This window comes from Zootoca vivipara, chromosome 5 (assembly GCF_965207765.1).
Source record: "Zootoca vivipara chromosome 5, rZooViv2.hap1.1, whole genome shotgun sequence".
NCBI classification, from domain to species: domain Eukaryota; kingdom Metazoa; phylum Chordata; class Lepidosauria; order Squamata; family Lacertidae; genus Zootoca; species Zootoca vivipara.
This window is the reverse complement of record NC_142588.1, coordinates 67974818-67988078: the sequence shown is the minus strand read 5'-3', so window position 1 is coordinate 67988078 and position 13261 is coordinate 67974818.

Here is a 13261-nt window from a genome sequence, read left to right as displayed (position 1 = left end):
CTTGTTTCCTGTTCCAGCCTTCATTCCCTCTTCTCCCACCTCTCATCCCTTTGGCACTCTTTCGCCCTTTTCTCCATTTCCAAGAACTCTGCTCTTTTGGGGGCGGGATTTTTGTTTTGCATCCTCTTCTGTATGTGCAAGAAAGCAGCTTTGTTTGGGCTGCAACCGCAGGTCCCTGGGAGGGCATCCCAGGCCTCATCGGATGTTTTGGATCTCCTCCTCAGAGGGTGGGAGAGATCAGAGCCCAGGGGACGGGTGGTGGGACAATGATGAGGGGAAAGAGGGAGCAGACAGAGAGGAGGATGTGTCAGAAGCTGAAGAGGTAACAGGATTTAGTGAGCAAGAAGAGGCTGGGGCAGAGCGCAATCCAGAAGTGGAGGCTGGGGGGGGGTTCAAGAGGCTGAAATGAGGCAGGATGCTGAAGAAGCCCAGGGGTCTCCTCCTCCTGCTGCGACCAGCTCCCCCCCCCTCCCTGGGTCTCCCAGAACCCAAAGAGGCTGAGCAAAGACAGGCAAGACAATGGAACCTTGGGAAGGAACCAGGACAGGAGACTTAGGGAGCTGTGGGAAGGTTTTACTAGGAAGGGCTGCTGTGTTTACTAAGCCTGGCCTCCTGAGCAGGGCCGGCCCTACGGCAAGGCTGGGGGGTGCAGGGTGCCAGGGTGCTGGGCCACCAGGGGGCGCCCCTCCTGCCTGAGGGGATTCTGGCGCGAGGGCCGAGGGTGGTCAAGCAGGCAGGCAAGTCTGTCCGCCGTGTGTGCCTCCGCAGCTCTCGCAGGTTCCTTCCCCGCTGCCTCGAGTGGGGCAGGCGAAGCCCTGGGCTGAGTTTTGTCTTCGGCGTGCGTGCAGAAGTCCCAGCGCTGGGTAATCAGCAGACAATCACGCCGCCTTCTCTCCTTTGAGCTGAGCCGGCTGCGCGTGAGAAAGTCGAGGGGTGGCGGAGGAGGAATTACACCACCCAAAAGGAACACGCACGCACACACACGCCTGTGGCTGCCAAGTCGAGCGCTCCCCTGCATGGTGTCCCTTGCCGCAGGCGGCAGCAGCAGGAGACATGAATCGGAGGGGTGGGGAGGAAGAGGAGAGGAGGAGTGGGGGAAGGGGCGGCTTCTCTCTTCTCGACCCAGGGGGGCACCAGGGGGGGCGGGGCGCCGGAGGGATCTTCGCACCATGGCGCCAGGGCACCAGATATGCTTAAGACGGCCCTGCTCCTGAGCTGTCTTGTTTCCTTGAATAAAGAGTTAACTTCACTGAAGTTGTGTGAGTTATTGGCGGGCCTGCTCCTGGCACCCGTCCCCTCACACATGCCAGCTGTATTTCAAGCCACATTTGCACACAGTTTGGATCAGAGGGGGGCTGGAGTTGCCTTCACCCCAATGCACATGGCCATTTTGGTTCCCCTGCCCCTGCAGCACACACACAGAAGTCTTGCTCACAAACCTATGCATGTGTGCTCATTTGCGCATGTGCGATGACAGTCTCAAAAGTTCACACCATTCTGAAGTATAGAGTGAATGCAGCTTAAGTTTTCTAACTGGATTGAAGCTGGTTTTGGGGAGAAATGCATCAATTACTATTAAGGATTAATAATAATTCTTGGGACGAAAACTGTTGTAGTCAGCCACAGCGAATTAACTACCATGTGCTTCCCCTTGTAATACAGAGCTTCATTTTTGTGATCAGTTTTTTTGGGGGGGGGGATCCTGAATTTTGGGGTCACGCATTAATGAAGCTGTAGTGCAGGCTAGATATAACTTTGCTGCAGAGATGTGTTGGGAGCCTTGCCAAGGAGCTTGTAAATTACCTACAATTAAAGTTCAACACCAAAGCCTCATATAGAAACACAAACCAGATCTGGGGCTAGTTCGCTCCTGCCATCTGCGGCAGTGCCAGTAACCTCTCTCTCTCTTTTTCACTTTTCCTGTCAGTGAACCTGGTGAGCACAGCCTGTCTGAAGAGACTCCAGACATAGGACTAAACGGTAAACAAATTTAGTCAAAGTCAACTTTTGCACCACAAAGCACGCAACATATGGTAGCTGTGAACAATTAACAGCTCAATGAGATCACATTTCAGGGTGGGAACAGTTTAGCTCACTGCCTGGATCTCTCTCTGAGTCAGATAAGGAGTGAGAAAATTCCAGTGGGAAAAAACCCACAACTTTTGGTTGTCTAGATGAGACTAATGCTGGGATATCTCCTGCCCTCTTTTGGGTCAACTAGGCTCTCTCTTACACATTATTTCAGGATGAGTAGGATGCTGAATACTTCTGATGTAATTTTGGTCATGTAAACACCCAAGCATATTGTTATTATAAAGGCATGACAAACCAGGAAGGCTTTTTGCTGCTATAGTAACCATTCCCCCCCCCCCCAAGTCTATCCCTGTTCCTGAATGTATTCTTTTCCAGCCTGCAAATGCACCAAGCCACTTTTAGCTCTAAACATTATCCGTGTATCTTAAGCAAAGTCATTTCGTAGGTCTCCTGCTATCAGGTGATCCTTCTAAATAATTTCACTGCAGCAAGAAGAAGAAATAAGGAAGAACATAAGAAGAGGAGCCTTGCTGGATCTGGCCAAACTCTCAGATCATGGACTTTTGCTTCCCGGAAGGTAGAAGTTCATTATCATGGCAAATGAGAAGCAATTCCTATCTCCCCGAGGGAGCGGTATCTGCCACCTACATGAAAAGCATCTCCTCAAAAAAAAGCAGTACTTGTTTGTGGGATAGTCATCTTGCTCCCTCAACATTGTGGCCAAGACAAGTTGCTGCTGTTGGTCCACATGGCAGACAGCTGCCCAAACTGGAAGTAGAAGATCATACCAAAGGACATGGGCGTACCCAGCGAGGGACAGGGCGATGGCGAATAATCAGTTGTTTACCACACTGAAATGGTGTAAAAACTGAGAAGTATCTAGAGCAGGCATCCCCAAACTGCGGCCCTCCAGATGTTTTGGCCTACAACTCCCATGATCCCCAGCTAACAGAACCAATGGTCAGGGATGATGGGGATTGTAGTCCAAAACATCTGGAGGGACGAAGTTTGGGGATGCCTGATCTAGAGCCACCTAGTGACTGGTAGAGGAATCTATGTCAGCCAGCCATTGGGATTCAAGGGAGGGAGAGGTCCCTAGCGGGCTCTAGCAGAGAGAAGAGGGAATCTTCTAGAGGGGTCTGGTGAGTTCCGCGTCACTAAACTGAGCCTCCCGCCACTAAACTGAGCCGCTCACTATTAGTTTACCTTCTTATTTACATTAAGAAGACATCAAGGCTGCCTAAATGGATATAAGAAACTGGTTCCAAAAAGGTAAGTAATTTCTGTAGAAAATTAAATTTTAAACGGTAAAGACCTGGCTCAGAAGTACAATGGGAGAGGACAGACTGGGTTGTGTTTGATGAGCGTCCATCGGAAATTCTTCAAGGAAAATCAGGACTGGATTGAAATGAACGTTTTGAACAAGTTTTCTTCAAACCCAAGAAAAATGATATTAGTATAAGCCATGTAACTAGAATAATTTTTTTAAAAAAATTCAAGCAAATAATTGTAATAACTACTGTAAGAAAGCACTGCTAAATATATAATTTTCTTAAAATTTTGGTTTCATTCACCTTTTCCGTGCTGAAATGTCACAACCTGAACGACCATGGCTTGCCCCCCCCCCTAGTTTTGATCCTGGGTACGCCCCTGCCAAAGGACTTTGCAATGACATCTCTGGGGCAATTCCTCTGTCCTCCCCAGCTAATTTGATCACTGCCCATACAAGCTGCTTGGGAGGTGGAGAAGGTGCCATTATTTGGTGTGCGGGGCTCCTCCGACTTCCGAGCAGCTCTGGATCTGAAGGTCTCAGAAGTGAATCATTGTTGGTTCACTTAGAGTCATCAGTGCTAACGAGACTTCAGAAAAACATTGATTTCAACAGATTTCCTCATTACAGGAAGCCCTTCTTTAGGTGTTTGTTTACACTTGCTATTCCCATTTGTCACCAGCGGCTGCTGGTCAGGAATAAGTCATATTCACACTGATTTGGCAGTGGGAGTTTTAAACAACTCTGTCAGCATATGCCAAGTGGCACGTAAGGGCCAAACTCCACATTACTACAGTACAAAGCATGTTATTTAAAATGTACTTAGAGCCACTCTCTTTTAGCAACAAGAAAGAAAGAAAAAGAAAACAGCCATGCAGGGAGGGGCGTGCAAATACATTTGAACTCTAAGGGATGGGAAGGAGTTAGTCCTTTCTTCCCACAACATCTTCATGCCAAAAATCCCCACCTAACCTCACAGATTTGGGGACAAATTGCAGCAAATTTGGAGAGAAGTGTATTTTTGGTGAAGAAAGGCACAGAGAAAAATAATGTTAACTGCCAGTACACCCCGGCTCTGTATTCACCATCATTTTAAAGTACATTTAAAATGCATTCCCCCAAAGAATCCTGGGAAGTGTAGTTTGTTAAAGGCATTAGGAAATGTAGCTCTGAACTACAGTCCCCAAGATTCTTTCAGGGAAACCATAGGCTTTAAATGTGTGGCAGTGGTGATGAGGGCGATTAGGGCATCCCACAAGTGAGGAACTACCACTAAAAAGGCCCTGAAATATGGAGCCTTGTAGTCCTGAACTAGATTGCAACTCCATATGCTAACAGTTGTTCAGGGCCATCCCAAAACATTTTACTGCGTAAAGCAAAGGACAAGGTGGGAGCCTCTGCCCTTATTCCACATACAGAAGCTGGTCCAACTGGGTGTTGAATCTTAGCACTGGTGAGGAGTTGGCAACACTGCAGTATTTTCTACTGCCCCTGAAGGCATCAGACTAGTTTAGGGTGTACAGATAGTTCTGCTCTCACACAGAGAAGTCAGTTACCATTGTCGTGTCCCCCCCCCCCAATCAGTGTTCATTGCTTAAATTGACTGCATACTCCATTGTTCAGATAGTAACTGCCATAGCTGTCAAGTTCTCCCTTTTTTTAAGGGAAATTCCCTTATGCTGAATAGGCTTCCTCATGAGAAAAGGGAAAACTTGACAGCTATGGTAACTGCTGATGGGCAGCATCAAGGCCTCCTCTCTTCCTTCTTTATGGTTACTTACTTGGACCAGGTAACCCTACAAGCAGAGAAAGACTTTAAACAGAGGACTGTAGGAAATGTGACCACTGTGTGGGTCCAGGTGTCCTGGCTCCCATTCATGGACACACAGTTTGAGTATTCCCCAAAACTTTATTCCAAAAACCACAGCACAGCTTCACATTAGACCAGGCTACAGATCACAAGGTTCAGGGTTCAAAGCAGAGCTCTAAGATGCAAGGCTAGATACAAGCAACCAAATGTCCTGAACTCCTGGCCTACCTGGCAGCAAGTCAGTAGGCAAAATCCAAAGGTCGGGAAACACAGTCCAAGGTCACTGCAAGTAGCCAAGTCCAAAGTCCAGCAGTCAGGATACAGTCCAGAGTCAAACCTGAAGCACAGTCCTGTGGATGTCCAGGAACATCCAAGTCAAGGTCCATCAACATGGGCAGTTGAGCAGTCCCAGAACCTCACCTCGGCTTTCCTCTTGTACTTTGCATGCTGATCTGGGCTTAATGAGCCATGTGACTCTCACCTGCTCCAAGCCTACTTCAGCTGAACTTATATCAGAGCTAGCGAGCCCCACCTGGCCAGTTGGGAGCTGGGCTGTGGGCCCTTGCCTGTCTCAGGCTCCTGGAGCACTCTTCCCACAGCTCCCTACACCTCAGAGCCTGCCATGTTCATGGGAACAGGGGCCCCTGTCCTGCTGCTCTGGTTCTGGGGCATTGACCGCCATCCTCTGCAACCCAGTGAGTACTTCCTTCCTCAACCCCTGTTTGCCCTTGTGTGTCCCAGTCCTGACTACACCCCTTGCTGGGATCCTCTTCCTCCTCTCCATCATCTAGCCAGTTCATGGCATCAAGACGTTGTTTCAACACTTGACATGTTCCCTTTGCCCTGCTTTTGGAGAGTAGGGTGGGTACAGTCATTTGTGGGTTTCAGGTCCCAAGAGGCAGGGCTGGACAAGCAAGCGGGCAGTCTTGTGACTAGGCTGGATCTGTTCACACTGGCACATCTGATGGCATGTCCTTGGAGATGGGGGTGAGGCACCTTGGTTGCTGAAGGTAGGGCAGGGGCTGGTTCAGGTGGCTCTCCTTCCTCTTCTGAAACATCTGGCACCAGCGGGGTGGATTTGTCTGTTGGTGGACTTCTCAGCACCTCCCCAACATTGAGCTCGGCACTCTCCTCTCATTCCTCCTCCTCTCTGATCAGTCCTGCCAAGAGGTCTCCCTGGGAGTCATGACACTGGGGTCTGCTTTCGTTATGGAAAGAGAGAGTGGCCATTCATAAGGATATTTTTAAAGCATATGCTTTGCATAACATATAGTTTGACTCTTGGTGTTCATGTGTGTCCACTTATAAGAGTATTCATTAAGTTCAAGGTACAGCTTTTTAACATGCATCTCCTCCCGCTCAGAGATTTAGCTTCTAGATAGGCTTGAGAAAGGGCTGAAAGCTCAAGGGAAGCCATCGTCATGCCTGTGTCTCACAAAATATGAAAAGAAATATTCACAAAGTCTCCCCGGAAGGCAAACAATGGTGGCAGAGAGTGGGGAGGTTTACTAGCAGCAACCCCTGGAAAATGGGAACAGTTGGTGCATATGAATAAAAGTCTCATAACAAGTTCTGAGAGAAGAAAAGTGCATAGCAATTAAAATGAGAAATGGCTTAAGCTAGGAGCAAGATGTGCATATTTGCAATGTGTATAGGAGGGAAGAACGCAAGACTTGGCAACTGAGCTGAATTTCAGAGACAGAGAAGGAAGAATTCATAGATAAAATGAAGGGTTTTTGGATGAATGGCAATGTGTGTGATAATCATATCTGAAAAGATGGAGAGAGAACACGTACGGAGAGGCGGCTAGCATGAGAATATCATGTTGAACGTGAGACAGATATCAGTGTTCTGTCCATGAAAAAATGTATGAAAAGCATGTTGCCTCTTCCTTTCTTTTTAATTAGCAAGACCCTTTCCTGAAGCGGCTCCACATTCTAAATCTTTATATATTGCACAACTGATTCATGCACATAGCATCTTGCGGTTGGGCGATCTTTGTGCTGCATTCTTAATAATCATTAAAGCAAGGAAATTGTTTGAATTGAGGTTGGAAATCTATCCTTCGCCCACTCTGTTACGACTTGGCAAGTGAGACTCCCAACCAAGAATTCGACTTGGCCCACAGATCAAGGAATTCCAGCTCAGATTTCTCACATAGGCTCCATTTCTGCCACAGTTGCTGTGGCCTGCAGGTCTCTAGCAGCCAAAAGGTAGAGCACAAATCCCTTGTTTAGATCTTTGTTCATTCAGTATCATGAATACTCTATCCATTGTATGCATCATTCTACAACAGGAGTTGGAAACTCATCAGCCCCAGCCATCATGACCACTGCTCAGCCTAGTTGTGAGCTGCATTGACACAACAGTTCACCCCATTTCCCTGACATTTCCTAGCAGTCAATCTCCACATTATATTTGAATTTTCACACAGCATAAAAGCCACTCCTGGAAATCTAGTGGAATATAGTACAGTGGTACCTCGGTTTATGAACACAATTGGTTCCGGAAGTCTGTTCATAAACTGAAGCGAACGTTTCCATTGAAAGTAATGGAAAGTGGATTAATCTGTTCCAGATGGTCCACGGAGTACTTAAACTGAAGCGTTCATAAACTGAAGCGAACTTTCCCATTGAAAGTAATGGAAAGTGGATTAATCCGTTCCAGACGGGTCCGTGGAGTACTCAACCTGAAGCGTACTTAACCTGAAGCATGGGTGTAATTGGTCCCAGAAGTCTGTTCATAAACTGAAGCGTTCATAAACTGAAGCGAACTTTCCCATTGAAAGTAATGGAAAGTGAATTAATCCATTCCAGATGGGTCCGCGGCATTCGTAAACCGAAAATTCGTAAACCGAGGTGTTCATAAACCGAGGTTCCACTGTACAGTGGTACCTTGGGTTACAGACACTTCAGGTTACAGACGCTTCAGGTTACAGACTCCGCTAACCCAGAAGTAGTACCTCAGGTTAAGAACTTTGCTTCAGGGTGAGAACAGAAATCACGTGGCGGCAGCAGCGGGAGGCCCCATTAGCTAAAGTGGTACCTCAGGTTCAGAAGAGTTTCAGGTTAAGAACGGACCTCCAGAATGAATTAAGTTCTTAACCCGAGGTACCACTGTACTCATTTCTATATTAATTGATTCCCTGTTATTTCTCCCCCCCAAAAAAATGTGGAAGTAAAGTGATGAAATTTAGGGTGGTGCATTGGCACACAGTACTTTTCTGCTGTTTTCATGGAGGAACAGAAGCGCACATGGATGGAAAGCTTGGGGGAGTAGTAGCAACATTGTCCAATGCTGTTGGTTGTTGTGTCACACCATGCCCACTGGTGTGAATACCAGTTTATTGGTCAAAAAGCTATGGTTCTGTAACACAACAGGTTCTGCAATGTGAAAGGAACATTATAAAAATGGGGCAGAAGCACTAGCATTATATTCAGGAAAACTAACTGAATATTTCTCACACCTGAATGCACTGGTAATCTAACAGAATGAAAATGTATCCTGCATTGTTTTAGCCTTCTCCACCAACTTCTGTGCATTGATTACAAAAGAGAAGAGCAAAATTCAGGGGGGGGGGAACTCATGGATGGGATTGTGGGGCATTTGTTGTGCTTATTTTACTTTCAAGGTGGGCAAGGGGTGTTTGTGGGGGGTTCTTTCACTAAAGTCTGTGAATCATCTCTCCAGTGGCCTGGCCTTTCAATTGAAAGAAAAAATCAGCGACTGTAACAATTTCAAGTGCTCAGGAGCCCATCTCCCTGGCTTCCCTGTTTCAGATAAAGCTCGGGGGAGGGGGAGATGAAATGTGGTAACCTTTCCCATGGGGCTTTTTCAGAGCAGAAAGTACAGGCAACTGGGAAGGTGGCAGAAAAATGTGTACTGGAAACAAAAAAATACACACGACCACCCACAACCAGTAAGGTAAGCTCAGTCCTGCACGCACACACCCCAAATTCTAAAGGGATTCTCAGTGGCCCTGAGAAAGTGGCTGGAGAATGAAAAGTCCCTTTTGCAGGAGAAGAAAACTTTCAAGAAACTGGCGAAGAGGTTTTAGCACAGCACCAACAACACTGGGAGCTGCCACAGGTTCCCCATCCCTGTTCTAGAGTCAGAGCTACCCAAGAAAGCAGTTGACAAAAGTCTGGTTCACATTTTACTTGGGGGGGGGGCATAAAAATGTCTAAGCTTAAGGGGCAAAAAGACAAAAACAGCACTGTCACTTGAAAACGGATTCCGTGTGCTTAAAAGACCATGTGTCATCTAGATCAATGCATTTTAACATTGATTGGTTTGTTATCATTCCATATCTCCTAGAAGCTCAAGATGACATTCATGAATCCCTCTTCCTCTTGTTTATCCTCACAGCAACCCTGTGTGAGGGAGTGTATGAGAGAGACTGGTCCAAAGCCATCCAATAAATGTTAGGGTTGAGCAGGGATCTGAAGTGAAGCCTGAACCTAAACTCAAGCATTTTGTCTAACACGGGATTCCTCAACCTCGGCCCTCCAGATGTTTTTTGGCCTACAACTCCCATGATCAGGACCAGTGGTCAGGGATGATGGGAATTGTAGTCTCAAAACATCTGGAGGGCCGAGGTTGAGGAAGCCTGGTCTAACACATTTCAAAAAGCAAAGGTGATCTGGTTCTGAGATAAGGTGGGCGCTCATAATATGTTAAGCATACCTCAGAGTAGTGACAAAATTTGCTCTTAAGAAACGTTTGGTTTTTTTAAAAGTCTCTTAAAAGCACTGCAATTAAAATATTCCCAGTCTGATCAGCAGCTTCTGGACGCCTGTGAAACGACACACTTGTTGCCTCTGTGAGCCCTGCGGTGGGGCTCCTGTTTTCTTAAATCTGAAGAAGAGCTTGGCTTCAGCACCCAATTTCAAACATGCCCAGGAAAGAGAGAGGTGCAATATCTCTCAGGGGCCTCCTTTCAGAATGAAAATAGGCGGGTATTTTCAGAACAACATAGGGCATGTCAAGCACAAAGCAAAACTCTGCTTCCGCACCCGCTATCAATGAACCATGAGGAATCATAAATGCTGCACTTTCCTGCTATTATTGAGAGACTGCTTCTAAAACCAGCAAAGCACTTTACGCAAAACAGGAATAATCAAAGGCTTTGCCTGAAGGCTCATAACTTTATTTCTTCTTCTTCTGGAGTCTATGTATTTCTGACATAAAAAAACCAACAAACCATGAAAGCAACAAATGCTGTTAAAGTACACTAGGTTTGTTGGTTTGCAGTTGGATCTGAATACATCCAACGGCAGAGAAGTGAACATTGCTGTGAATCTTCCTGCTGCCATTGTCCACTTGCTGAATTCCACCCGCCCCCTTTCTCATTACCTGGGCATAGGGAACCTAAGGCCCAAGGGCTGGATGTGGGCCTCCAAGCATCTCTTTCTGCCCTATAGACAATGTGGTCCCAATGCAGCTCAGCATGCCCAGTCCCATAGATGCTTTAAATGGGATCGTGCAGGTAGCATGACCAATAATTTAGCCATTACAATGGACGAATATGCCCATTTCCTTTCCTCTCGGTTTCTCATTTTTAAAATCTTCACATTTCCACATCACTTTGTGATTTATTTATTTTTTAAATAAAAAAAGTGCCCATGAAAACTTATGAGTGGTTTGGGGTGGATATTTTTTGTACATTATTTTCATGAACATATTCATTTTTATGGATGCTTTATTCCACCATATGCATTTTTATTTACAATACCTGGCTGGAGAGCTACATTGCAAAATAAAGATGAGTTGCAGATTTCGAAGGAGGACAGCTGTGTTTTGCTTTGCGCCTTGGTTTCAGAAAGTGCAAATGGCATAAGTTCCCCTTTAAATGAAAAATGAATCCAATTTCTCCTGCATCCCTACCTGGCCCTTCCTAGAGGAGGAAACCCGAATTCTGCATCCACCTTATGTCTCAGGAGCAGAGCAGACTCTGGCACTCTGGCCTGTGGCCTCATTCTGCATTTTGCATTGGCAGCAGATTTCTAATGTGAGACCGTGATTCCAAGAGAAATCACCTCCTGGCAGGGACTGGCACCTTCCTCGCCCTTAGAGCAGACAGCTGTGCTAAGTGCCGTGGGGACTGCTCTTGAAAAATCTTTGGCAGCAGCTGGTAGCACAGGGAAGAGCACATGTCAAGCCGTGCGAGAGTGTCAGACTTTTATAGCAGCCACCTGTGCCTCTCTATAGGCAACATGATTTCTTGTGGCTTCAGACTGACAACTGGCTAATGAAATAACTAGTCTTGTTGTTTGACATCAGCTCTCTCTTCCCACCACGACCTTCAAATGCTTGCCTCTCCAACAGGCTCCTTCTCTTGGATTCATAGAGGTATGTTTTCACAATAGGGTGTCTCTAGAGCAGGCACCCCCAAACTTCAGCCCTCCAGATGTTTTGGACTACAATTCCCATCATCCCTGACCACTGGTCCTGTTAGCTAGGGATCATGGGAGTTGTAGGCCAAAACATCTGGAGGGCCGCAGTTTGGTGATGCCTGCTCTAGAGGGCAATCTGCCTGTCTAATTTTTCCTTGGTCATAGGAAAACAACCATTGGTGGACCTCTATGCTAGTGTATATAGTACTGTATACGCTCCCTCCAAACATGTGATGGCTTTATACAGTAGAACCTCGGTTGTCGAACGTCTCCGTTGACGCATGTTTTGGCTTTTGAATGCCAGAAACCCGGAAGTGGTTTTCAACGATTTTCAGATGCCGAACATGCCTCGTGGCTTCCATTTTGAGTTTCCCTATTGTATTGAGGCTTCCGCTTTCAGTTTTCGGTTTTTGAAAGTTTCGGAAGTCGAACGATCTTCTGGAACGGAATACATTCAAAGACCAAGGTTCTGCTGTACCTTTAAATGTCAGAGGTCTGTGAGAATCTCAAATAGAAATGGGGGCTGCATTCAACTATCTTTTAATCAGAGCAGACACATTGAAATTAACCTCTGTGACTAACTTCACTCCGCCAATTTCGACAGTGCTGCTCTGAGTAACAGTTGAACGCAACACTAGGTTAGCAGCAGGTCAGTTGGAATTAGTAGGATATGCAACAAAATGTGATAGCGTAGAGTCCTGCTGCTCAGGATGCCTGCCAGCCAGCCATGCCCTTTTCCAAGATATGCTATTCCAGCCCCCGCAGCTGAGCTTGGGAGGACAGTATCTAAAATGACATAACATGACAAAGGAAGGCAAAGAAAAGGGGTGGGGTTGAGTCTCCCATAAGCTGTGTGCACCTTTTGTTGTAAAAATTATCTCTTGCTTTCTATGTGAGCAGAACAGACACGTGTTTAAAAGCAGGGCGGTTATTCTGCCCCCTTAAGCATGGCTCTCCTCCTTCAGTGCACCAAAAATTTAAAACATGTGTACGGCATGTATAAAGGGATGTCTGCATATGGACTTTTCACTGCATGCCAATTTGACGTTGCGGCTACAATCTGAGCCTTGCCTGTGAAACAAGCCAACTCATTCTTTCTCCTGTTGTTGAATTCAAAACTCTTCTCATCTTGCTTTTCAGAGAAAGCAACACACCCCCTTAACCCAAAGCAACAATAGGTTCAGCCTTGATTACCTCCTGTATGTGGGAAAATAGATTTTGGTTGTGTTAGAGAAATTCAATCCCATACAACCCAGAGCATGCACGGGTTGGGAGTTCAAAGACAGAACATCTGATCTTGCAATATGCAGGGGCTACAGGAGATTTGGGCAGGTCAATATGCAGGGGCTACAGGAGATTTGCTGCAGTGTTATGGTTGAGGAAACACTTTCATCCTTGGCCCTCCTCCTCGGAGGCTTCCAGCCTCTTGAGAAAACTTCCCAGTGGGCTGAAATTTCTCATGCTCTCTCAGCCTTCCTCCCCCCGCATTTGGTTTTCCTGCTCATGATTTAATTGAAAGCTTCTGTCAGTGCTTAATTGTTGAGATACTTCCTCCACAAATGTGTAGTTTACAGATCTGTTGATGGTTCGCATCGGCAGCATGTGAAAGACATTAATTCAAGTGGAAACGTAGTCCAATTTCTTGAAATTCAGTCAGAGAATGACGTTCTTCCCAAAAGCTGAATAGCCAAATACACTTACATATCCGGTGCCTATGAAAGCTGTATATTTTCCAGGGAGAGAAACAACTTG